Source organism: Nelumbo lutea, chromosome 8 (genome assembly GCF_056320005.1).
Source record: "Nelumbo lutea isolate HS-2025 chromosome 8, American lotus-T2T, whole genome shotgun sequence".
In the NCBI taxonomy this organism is placed as follows: Eukaryota; Viridiplantae; Streptophyta; class Magnoliopsida; order Proteales; family Nelumbonaceae; genus Nelumbo; species Nelumbo lutea.
Window position 1 is genome coordinate 30,572,700 of NC_142691.1, and position 10,445 is coordinate 30,583,144.

The 10,445-nt window shown below is 33.8% G+C and overlaps 1 long non-coding RNA gene across 1 annotated transcript; it reads right to left on the reverse strand.

Annotated features, from left to right (window-relative positions):
* Positions 1–8,925: 8,925 nt before the first annotated feature.
* LOC148843674 (uncharacterized) lies at positions 8,926–10,029 on the reverse strand. The gene is made up of 2 exons (XR_016103370.1): positions 9,436–10,029; positions 8,926–9,332 (listed from the first exon to the last, which is right to left on the reverse strand). It is a non-coding gene; the product is annotated as an uncharacterized LOC148843674 (long non-coding RNA).
* Positions 10,030–10,445: the final 416 nt, after the last annotated feature.

Consider the following 10,445-nt stretch of genomic DNA (forward strand, 5'->3'; position numbering starts at 1 on the left):
CAGTAAGAAGCTATAATCAGGGGTGTACGATAAAGTTTCTACCAATGAGACATCATATGGAGAACTGGTGAGGGAATGCAGTTAATGAGAAATGTAGCATTATTATCTCTGCAAAATTGGCTAACAGATAACAAGTTGCCTGTAATATGTGGAACCCGTATGATATTTTGCAATAAGAATGAACCAGAATGAGAGTGAATCATAGAAAGACCCAACGTGAGAAATTCGCAAGCCTGTTCCATCACCAACAGCAATATGATCATTACCAGAATATTCATTGGAAATTGAAAGTATTTAAATCTAAGGTCAGGTGATTGGTAGCCCCATAATCAGGGTACCAATTCAAGTCTCTATGTGAACCAGTAGAGGTTGTATAGGTTGTACCAGTAGTCTTCTACGGACCACGTCCCATTAGTTCCAAGTATTGACAACACGTTACAGTTGTGTAACCAACGCATCCACACAATTGACAAGTAATAGAGTAATCTTTGCTTCGTCTATTATTGTTTCCAATGGCCTGATCAGAACTAGAAGAATTGTTGCGCCAATTATAGCGATCGATTTTAGGTAGCCTGTAATGATTAATTGATTACATGAGGTCGGTGGGCTAGGTTTAACTTTATTCAGCGGGTTCATTCTTGTCTACCCATGCATGGTACCTGTAGATTGTGCGGGCATACGAGCAAGTAAAAAATAAATTGTGAACAGATTCTATACTTTGCTTGTAGAACGAACAGGTCTATTCTTCAATAGATAGCCATGAAGCACATTTATCTTTGGTAAGAACTCCATCCCATAGTAGTTACAAAACAAAGATTTGAAATCGGGGAGGAATGTCTTGTTTCCATAAGAATTTCCAATTGAAAAGAGCTCTTGAAACTTATGGTGAGCCGAGGATTCCATTAGGTGTGTATGTAAACCGATGACACTGTGAGGATCCCTTTACTTTATGAGACTTCTTCCATATGATGAGGTCCAAGTCAAGTTCTAGGTTGGGGTGTAATTCCAAGACATGAGAGAGATATAACCCCAAGTATTTTGAACCCACCATAGGTTTATTGACATGTAGAGATACAAATTAAGATAAATTTTTGGTGTTGCCTAAGAGGGCTTTAAATTCTTTGACATGAAGGACATTCACTTAGCAAAAGAGGATTACATCATCTGCAAAGAGAATATGGTAGATTGTAGGACCATTACGGCTGAGTTTTATTCCTTAAACTTCCCCATTTGAGATATCTTTGTTAAGCAATTGGCTTAGGATTTCCATTCCAATAATAAAGAGGTATGGTGAGAGGGGATCACCTTGTCGCAGGCCTCCTCTGCTTAGATGAAAGTGTTCATGGGCCTCACTCCCTAGATTGATTGAGTAGGTTGGTGTGGAGGTACATTGAAATATGATGTTATACCATTTTTTAGGACTTCTCTTATGAAGTTCCACCCCATTCGATCAAAAGCCTTGGATATGTCTAGTTTAGCTGCCACATAGTCTTTTCCCTTCTTTTAAGTTCTCATGTGATGTGTGATTTCTTTAACTAAGAGAATATTATATGTGATTTGCCTATTTTTTCAGAAGCCAACTTGTGAGGGGGAGATTAACTCCTACAAGATAAGCCGTAATTTTTGAACTAGCCACTTTAAGATGATTTTGTATGAGAGATTGCAGAGATTGATTGGCTTGTCATTTGAAACCTCTACCGGAGAGCTACACTTTGGGATGAAAACCAAATTTGTGTTATTGATTTCCTTGGGGAATTCCTGCTTAATGCGGAAAAATTCCTTTTCTATGGCACATAGCTTTGTGGGGATTCATATGTTTTACAACTTAAAAATAAAAGAGACTCAATCTGATGTGATTGCAGTTGGGGGAGATTGAAAGTTCTAGAGGTGTAGGTTCAAAAAGTTTAGGGATATATGCCTCCAGTTTGCACAATGGATTGCAAAATTAGCTTAGAGACTTCTTTTTTGTCAAAGATCCAACTGCCATCTTTCTTTTGGCTACCTGATGAGAAAATTTAGGATTTTCGTCATCGTATTTAAGCCATAGATGTCTAAACTTGAGTCACCATAATTGCTCTTCTTTCTATAGCCAATAATGATACTAGTGTTGAAGAGATTTCAACTCTCTTGCATTTAAAGGTCAGTTATAGGACATTTGGAGAACTGAGATATGTTGTGATAGTCTTTGGAGGTGTTCATGAATGTGGGTGAAGCATTCTTTGTTCCATTCTCTAAATGCATTTTTCATTCTTTTGAGTTTGGTGGTGACTTTGAACCATGGACGACTCTAGAGTGGGTTAGACCAGGCTTCAGAAATTATTAAGTGACAATCTGGGTGTTCAGTCCAAAATGGTAAAGAATGGAACTGAGACTTGAATTGAGACTAGGTTGGATTGATATTTAGTTTAATGGGCACATTATCAATGGAAATTATTGGGAGATGGAAAAGTACTGCTTGAGGGAATAATTGCACCCAATCTAGAGTAGCAAGAGCTCAGTTTAATCATTTGAGAACTTTGGTTGAGCTGATTTGATAGTTTGTCCATGTGAACAGAGGGCCAATGTAGTCAAGATTGGCTAGTTGATAGAGCTATGTATGAACTATTGCATGGACTTAAAGAGTAGCAAAAGCTTTTTGGAAGCTTTTCCATGGTTCATGTGAAAAAATGGTAAGGTCAGAAACAAATATGAGAACCCAAGAGAGTTGATATTAAGGGGGCATTCTTTCTTTGGATTTTGAGAGTGGGGGAAAGTTGGTTAATTTACCCACCCATCTCCTAGGTGGGTAAACTTTCCCATCTAGAGGAAATTTGTCAATACTTGGATGGGACAAAAATGCCCCTTTTAATAATGGAATTTTTATGGCTAAGATGGTAATTGCCTTATTTACATGGGAAATAAAAGAACATGGATAAATGCACTTACTCGGGTAAGTCTTTTTTGGGAAATACTTACCTAGGTAAATGCATTTACCCGAGTAAGTGACTTACCGAAAAGCGAACAGGGCATAAGAAAGAGAGAAAACTACAACAATAGCAAGATCGAGAAAAAAAAAAAAGGCATAGTGGACCATGCACGACTACCCTACAGCAGGGTATTCAGAAGAGCATTGTTGCTAGAATGGATTGGAAAGTTGTTCATAGGATTATAGCATCAAGTGGACAAAAGTAAAGGACACAGATACTGAGGTTGAAAGAGATTTGCAGAGATTCACATTTATTTATCCTCATGGATCTAATATTAACTCTTAGAAATACTACAAAGAAGGTTTTTCTTTTTTTGTAAACAAGTTTTCCCCACATTCCCACTTGTTTCCTATCAAAATGGTGGAATTCCACATCCCAACATTGGGATCTATGATACCACCTTCTTCCCATCTTATCTCATGACATTTCACAACCCTTTTTCCCATCTTATCTCATGACCTTCCACAACTCTTTTTCCCATCTTAGCACCATGAGAACGAATCAATCTAACCTTTGGCTTCAAACACATTCGATACAATTGAAATTATAAGGAACACAATGAGCCTCAATGGCTAACAAAACACAACAAGCTCAACAAGCACAACAAATTATTGTTAATGAAACAGTTAAGCAAAAAGGATGACGCAATAGGATATCAAACACACCAGCCCTCTTATTCAAACAGAATTTAATTTTTAAAGTAAAAAAGAAAATGAAAACACAATAAAATAAAGGGAAAATCAATGATGCCAGAAAGGCATCATATCATAAAAGCTTAGATCAATCACAACTCCCATGAATTTTGGTGAAAATCAACCTATTGGTTCCTACTTCTATGATGTTGGTTGATTGGTTGTAAAAAATTCCAGCATCATACTCGAACCCCTAAAATGAATAGCAATGTTATCAACAGCAACATCAATAGAGAAAAAAATGATAGCTGAAAATGAAAAGAAATAACTAGACTTCTCTCTAAATAATTACCAAGATGCCCACCTCTCTAAATCCACATACAGTAATTCCATTACCGTCTCCAATACCTAATGATAGAGATCCCATTATCGCCTTCAATGTTGACCATAAACTTAAGACTGCGTTTGGAAACAATGCAAATGGAATGTAAATCTTGGTTCAGGGTCAATTTGCACTTTTTTTCACTTTTGCCTGTGTTTGGAAACATTACATTTATGCATTGACAAATGATAGAAAACACATTTTTCAATGCATATTTACATTGATAATAAGATGTAAAAGTACAATAAAAAAGAAGTAAATTTGCATTCAAGTTAGATTTTAATAAAAAAAGCATATGATTTATTGGAATTTGTGTTTGCATCCATTACAGCTAAAAATCTATTTGGTAAGAAGGTAAATTTGTCAGTGCAAAGCTAACCCAACTTTCCAATTTATATGGACCATTTTACACTCTACATATTTGTATTCACACTTATTTGCATCATTTCCAAACACAGCCTAAAGAAAACAGCTCTGCAGAGTTTCACTACCGTCCCCAATAACCAATAGCCAGGTGGAGAAAACAAAATCAGAATGAAGAGAGAAAGTTACAGGTAAGAATAGGATTTACCTTAATAGCATTTTAGCCTAAATTCGAGCGCCAAAATAGGGGGTTCCGAGCTACTTTTGTTTTGGATTGTTTTCTCCAGCACAACAGCTTCATATGGATTGTTTTCAAGAAGAATTGGCAAATAAATTACAACAGTAATCAAATAAATTTGAGAGATTCATTCCTCATGCTAGATACATTGCAAATACATAGGTAATCTGAAATGAAGAAGATATAAATAATTCAAAGGTGAGGTTACCCGAAGTCCAATATGGGTTGGCAAGAACAAGGAGAGTGTATTGTTGACATGAACAACATTTATATATACATATAATTACATATACATATACATACATACATACATACAATATTTGGGTTTGACTAAGGCATCAACCCTAATCCAATAATTCAAAGTTAAGTTAAGTTGATACTTTTCAACTATAACCCTAACCAAATGTCAATCCATCCCAACCCAATCCAACTTTTTCATGTTGATTTTAGGGCAACCAAACCCAAGTTGCGGCAATACCACTCTTAATTCCCATGTAAGGCATAATATGAAAACCAAAAAAAGAAGATATTGATCATATCCCTTTTAATTTCCTTAGGGTAACTATAAGTTTTCTTGGCATTACCCTTTACAGATATGGATACGATCAACCCAATTTATTCCCATGTTGTCATACACATAAAACATCCAAGCATGAGCACAACCCAAGTCTTGTTACACTAACTCAAGCTACAATTGTCTGGACAGTTTGAATTTGAGTTAGGTTAGACTTGGAACCAAAATACAAGTTTAGGTTAAGGTTGACCCTAAACTTGGCCAAACCAAGGTTTAAAATTTCGATACAATATGCCTGATACGGGGTGTATCGTATCGTATCGTATCTTTGAAAAATAGATATGGGATACGCATGGAAATTAGACAATTTATTTTTTTTCATGCGTATCAAACTTGTATCGGGGTGTATCGAAGCATACCAAAGGCGTACCGGGGGTGTATCGATAGCGTATCAACAAAAAAGATATGGCCAAAAACTAAAAAAAAAAATTAAATGGGGAAAGCAAGCTTCTTTTCCCCGAAATAAGCTCCCTTTCACCCTAAAATGACTCTAAAACTTTCCAAAAGTTTGCAAGAAACAAGTGTGAATCATTAATTTTTTAAAGATTTTTCAAATTTTGAAAAAATATGGCAAAAATAGGTAATTTTTTTTCAAATTTTTATAATATCTTGTGATTTATTTTTTTCTTGATTGTTTAAATTTATGTTGATCTACATTTATTACATTCAAAATCACATTTTTTTTGTGATATCAGTAGATTTATGAAAATTTCATGAAGATATTTGGGGAAATATAAATTAACAAAAAATTTTAAAATGTAATTTTTTATCTGCCTATAAAGATTAAATATGTTTTAAATCTATGGATTTATCTATCATATCCATAGAGCAATGAAATTTATTCTTTAATATTTTTTATTTTTTATATTTTTAGAATTAAAAAATAAATGATAATTAATTATATTTTATCATTTGATCATAACAATTGAATATATTATAATTCTATGGATGATCTATCATACCCACAAAGCAATTGAAATTTATTATGTAATAAATATTTTTTGAATATATTATATAATATTTATTTATTTTTTATAATTTTTGGAAATGAATAATAAATAATTATTAATTATATTTCACACAAAAGCTGTGCCAATGCATGTTTATGGTTGGATAGGAGAGTTGTGTTTTTCCCATCCCATAAAACATTAAAACTTAAGAATTATAATTTATAAATTATAGGTAAGCATAGGATTTTTAATGAAATTATAAAACTACAATATATTTCTTCATAAAACCATTAAAATATAATTTAATGTATATACACCTCATTGAGGCTTTTAATTTAGTGTTGTTGATGTATTTTTATGATTAATTAAAGTATTTATAGTCTTTCCAAGTGTATCTTAGTTTTTCTCCGACACACATGCATATCCAAGGAGCATCCCGATACGTCTCTTAAAATTGCATTTCTGATACATTTGGCGTTTCCGATACTTTGAACCTTGGGCCAAACCGCCCAAATGCACATTCTATTGATGTAAATGCATATTTGGCCAAAGGTTCACTTTTGCATTGATAAAGTTTTGTATTGTCTTTGGTTGTGATGGATTGATCTTTTTAACCTACCTATTTTTAACTTATCTTCCTAGAGTCTTGCTAGCCCAACTATGGTCATGACTGCGGTTGGCATCTAGGCCTTCATTTCTGGTCTGATCACCTCTTTTAGACACCCTACAAAGTTCCCAACTACAGCCTTTTTTGATCAGCTGATGGCCCCTGTAACAATCTTCTCGAATTCAACCCAGTGATAGGAGTAGTGAGCCTGTTTGCCTGAGTTTTGATAAGGTCTCATCAAAGTATTCAAATGTCATTGATCCAAATCTGGTGCACATAGTACATTTGTAAAATTTGCCCAGTTGCATTGAGAGTGGGATATTCAAAACCACTGAAGCCATGAAATTGCCTCTCCTTCCATATAAAGGGATGCAAGTAAGACACTTTGAAAACTAGGGGCTTCATCTTTCATGGTATTTGAAATATCTTTTAGCTTAGGCTCAGTTTGGAAGGAGTACAAATGCAAATATGTAGAGCGCAAAACCTTATATTTTGCACTATTTTGTATGTATTTGCACAATACATATTTGCATTTGTATTCTTTCCAAACTCAGCCTAAATATCCAAGACATGGGGTCCTCACTCCTCACCTTAGAAACAAGGAAAATCAATCTTCGAAAATTTAACTGGTGTTCCAATGTTGCACCCAGAACTGTCACAGTGTCACTGCTTAAGGCCTCTTGTTCATTCTCTCAGCCTGCAGTAGGTAAGGCTGTCCAATGCTGGTTGGTTTCAATTCCTAAATTATGATAAGTGGAGAGTTCGGATTGGTTTAGGTTAAGTCATGTGTAAATTGGCCAATGGTTTGACATCTAGGATCTTCCACAAAAAAATGGTAAAAACATTAAAAAAAAAGTAAAAAGAGTATGAATATCATAAGTTAAAAAAAGGCTGGCATTGACATGTTATTCAATTATATCTTAATAAAAAGAGAAATTGTCTAAAACTCACCAAAACTTTTCAACATTTCTCTTAAAATTCACCATAACTTTTCAAAATGTCTAAAACTCACCATGTCAGTAAGTTTTTATTTTCTAAATCTAACTTTCCATTAGTGCATTGTTAATGCTTCTTAACAGAGGTGTCCATGTCAGCATAAATAACAATTTTCATGACCAAATTACCCTTGAGTAGTGAGTTAGAGGAAAATTGGTCTTTTTCAGTTTTCAATTTTCTTTTTTTTTTTTTTGCATTTTTAGTGTTTTGTTATAATTTCCAATGTTTTTTATAATTTCTGTTTTTTTACATTATGATCTATAAATTTTCCTGTATTTTTTTATATATTTGCAGTTTCTGCGTTTTTCTATAATTTTTGGTGTTTTTTCTACAATTTTTATTTTCTGATTTTGTTTTTCAATTTATATAGTTTCTATAATTTGAAAATAATTTTTTATTTTGTTTGAAATTTCTATAATTTTTTATATTTTTTATAATTTCTATGTTTTTGTGTATTTTATATTTTAAAATATTTTTTTGAACTTTTTCCTTTTTTCATGTCTAAATATTAAAATGGTAATATATTAACACCCATTAATTTATTTTGTATATATTTTATATTTTTCTATGAAGGTTAAAATGGTAATATATTAACACTCGTTAGTCTACTTAACGTCAAATTAGTGACATGGTGAGTTTTAAACATTTTGAAAAGTTGTGAGTTTAAGAGAAATGCTGAAAACCAAGGTTTTTAAAAATGAACCAAAAACAAAACCGATTAGGAGACCGGTTTCCGGTTAAGCGGTTCAACTGTCCGAGTCGAACGGTTCGACCGATGATGTCATAAATAAATTAAAAATAAAACATATATTTATAAATAATAAAAAAAATATCATAAAATTAAATAAAACAGAAAAAATACAGAAAATAAAACTATCTAAATACAAAAATAATACAGTACAAACACATAGAAAATATAAAAATAAAATACAAAAAAAAATCTAAAAAATACAGAAATAATAGAAATAAAACTATCTAAATACAAAAATAACAAAATACATAACAAATAGAAAATACAAAAAAGTACAAAGACATTCTAAAAAATACAGAAAAAAACACCAAAAATAACAGAAAAAATAAAACAACAAAATACAGAAAAATAAAACAGAAAAGTGCATAATATAAAATGAAAGATAAGTAAACTGATTTAAAGAGGGCAAAATATGAGATGAAAGATAAGTAAACTGATTAAAATGGATAAAACTGAGGATTTTCCCTTTCTTATAGAAACCACTTGATCTTTTCAAGTAATGCTGGTTTAATGGCTTTGTTTGAGGATTTCTTTTCAAGTAATGCTGGTTTAAGGGTTTTGTTTGAGGATTTCTTTTCAAGTAATGTTGCTTTAAGGACTTCGTTTCATTTCACTTTAGGTCTACAAATCTTGAATCATGGACTCCAGAGCAGTTGAAGATCATGAGTTTTGGGGGAAACAACCGTGCGCAAGTCTTCTTTAAGCAGCATGGATGGACTGATGGAGGCAAAATTGAGGCCAAATATACTTCAAGAGTTGCTGATTTATATAGGCAACTACTTTCAAAAGAAGTTGCTAAAAGCTTTGCTGAGGAGTCTGGTTTGCCCTCATCTCCTGTTGCTTCTCAGTCAGCTCATGTATCTAATGGACTACCTGATGTCAAGATTAATGAAATCTCAAAAGAAAATTCTTGTGAAAAGCGTAAAACTCCTGAAGTGACTGTATCACCTAAAGCTTCTACTCATACAGTTATTACCACCATTGTTAAGAAGCCTTCTGGCGCAAAGAAGACTAAAAAGACAGGAGGGCTTGGAGTTCGACGGTGGGCTCGGGCTTGGTCGCAGGTGATTGCCGCTGCAAGTGTTGCTGCAAGCCTGCAATTTGTTACTGCTGCTAGAAAATAGAAACCCCCGCAAACCGCCGCTGCAAAATCGCCGGCCGCCGCTGCAAGTTGGTCATCGGACCTGTTACTGCCGCAACTATTACTGCTGGACGGCTGGACTGCTGCAAAATCAATGCTGCCACCGTAGATGAATCTCACTGCCGTCGCTGGTCATCGTGAATTTCCATCGGTCGTTGTGTATCGTCATCAGACGCCGTAGGTGTGGCTGCCGTAGGTGGTCGGTTGGGTGTGAGGGCTGAGAGGAGGGAATGGTTAGAATGAAAATGGGGGTCGTTCTAACCCTAAGCATGTAAGATTTGGGGTCGGGAATATGGTAGTCATTTAATTTTTTATTTTTTTTTATTTTATTGAATCAGCGAAAATAAAAAATTACGGTTTAGCGGTTCAACCACCTGAGTCAGCAATTTTCTGACTTTTTCAATGCTTTTTAAAGAATTTTCGATTTATAATATAACCGGACCTGGGGGTTGACCAGTTACCCATTTTTCCGGTCCGATCTTCTGGTTTGATATGATTTTAAAAATCATGCTAAAAACTCATGATGAGTTTTAGACAACTTCCCTAATAAAAAAGAGAGGCTACATGTCAGAAGGCTGACAATATTCAAAGCTGTTATTAATAATATTTTACTTAAAAAAGAAAACTTGCTAATATTACATCAGACATTGTTTTTGGATGGTCTGGTGCATGTGAAAACTGATAAGTGTCTTTTTTTTAAACTTGGGCTAAAAAACAGAAGAATTTCAATTTGATTTCAAAACTGATTAAGCCGACCTCTAGTGCATCAAATTTTTGCTCAATTTTTATTTGGACGGGTTAATTGCTAGTGGTATATGATTTTGCTTTAGATTTTCCCCTAATAG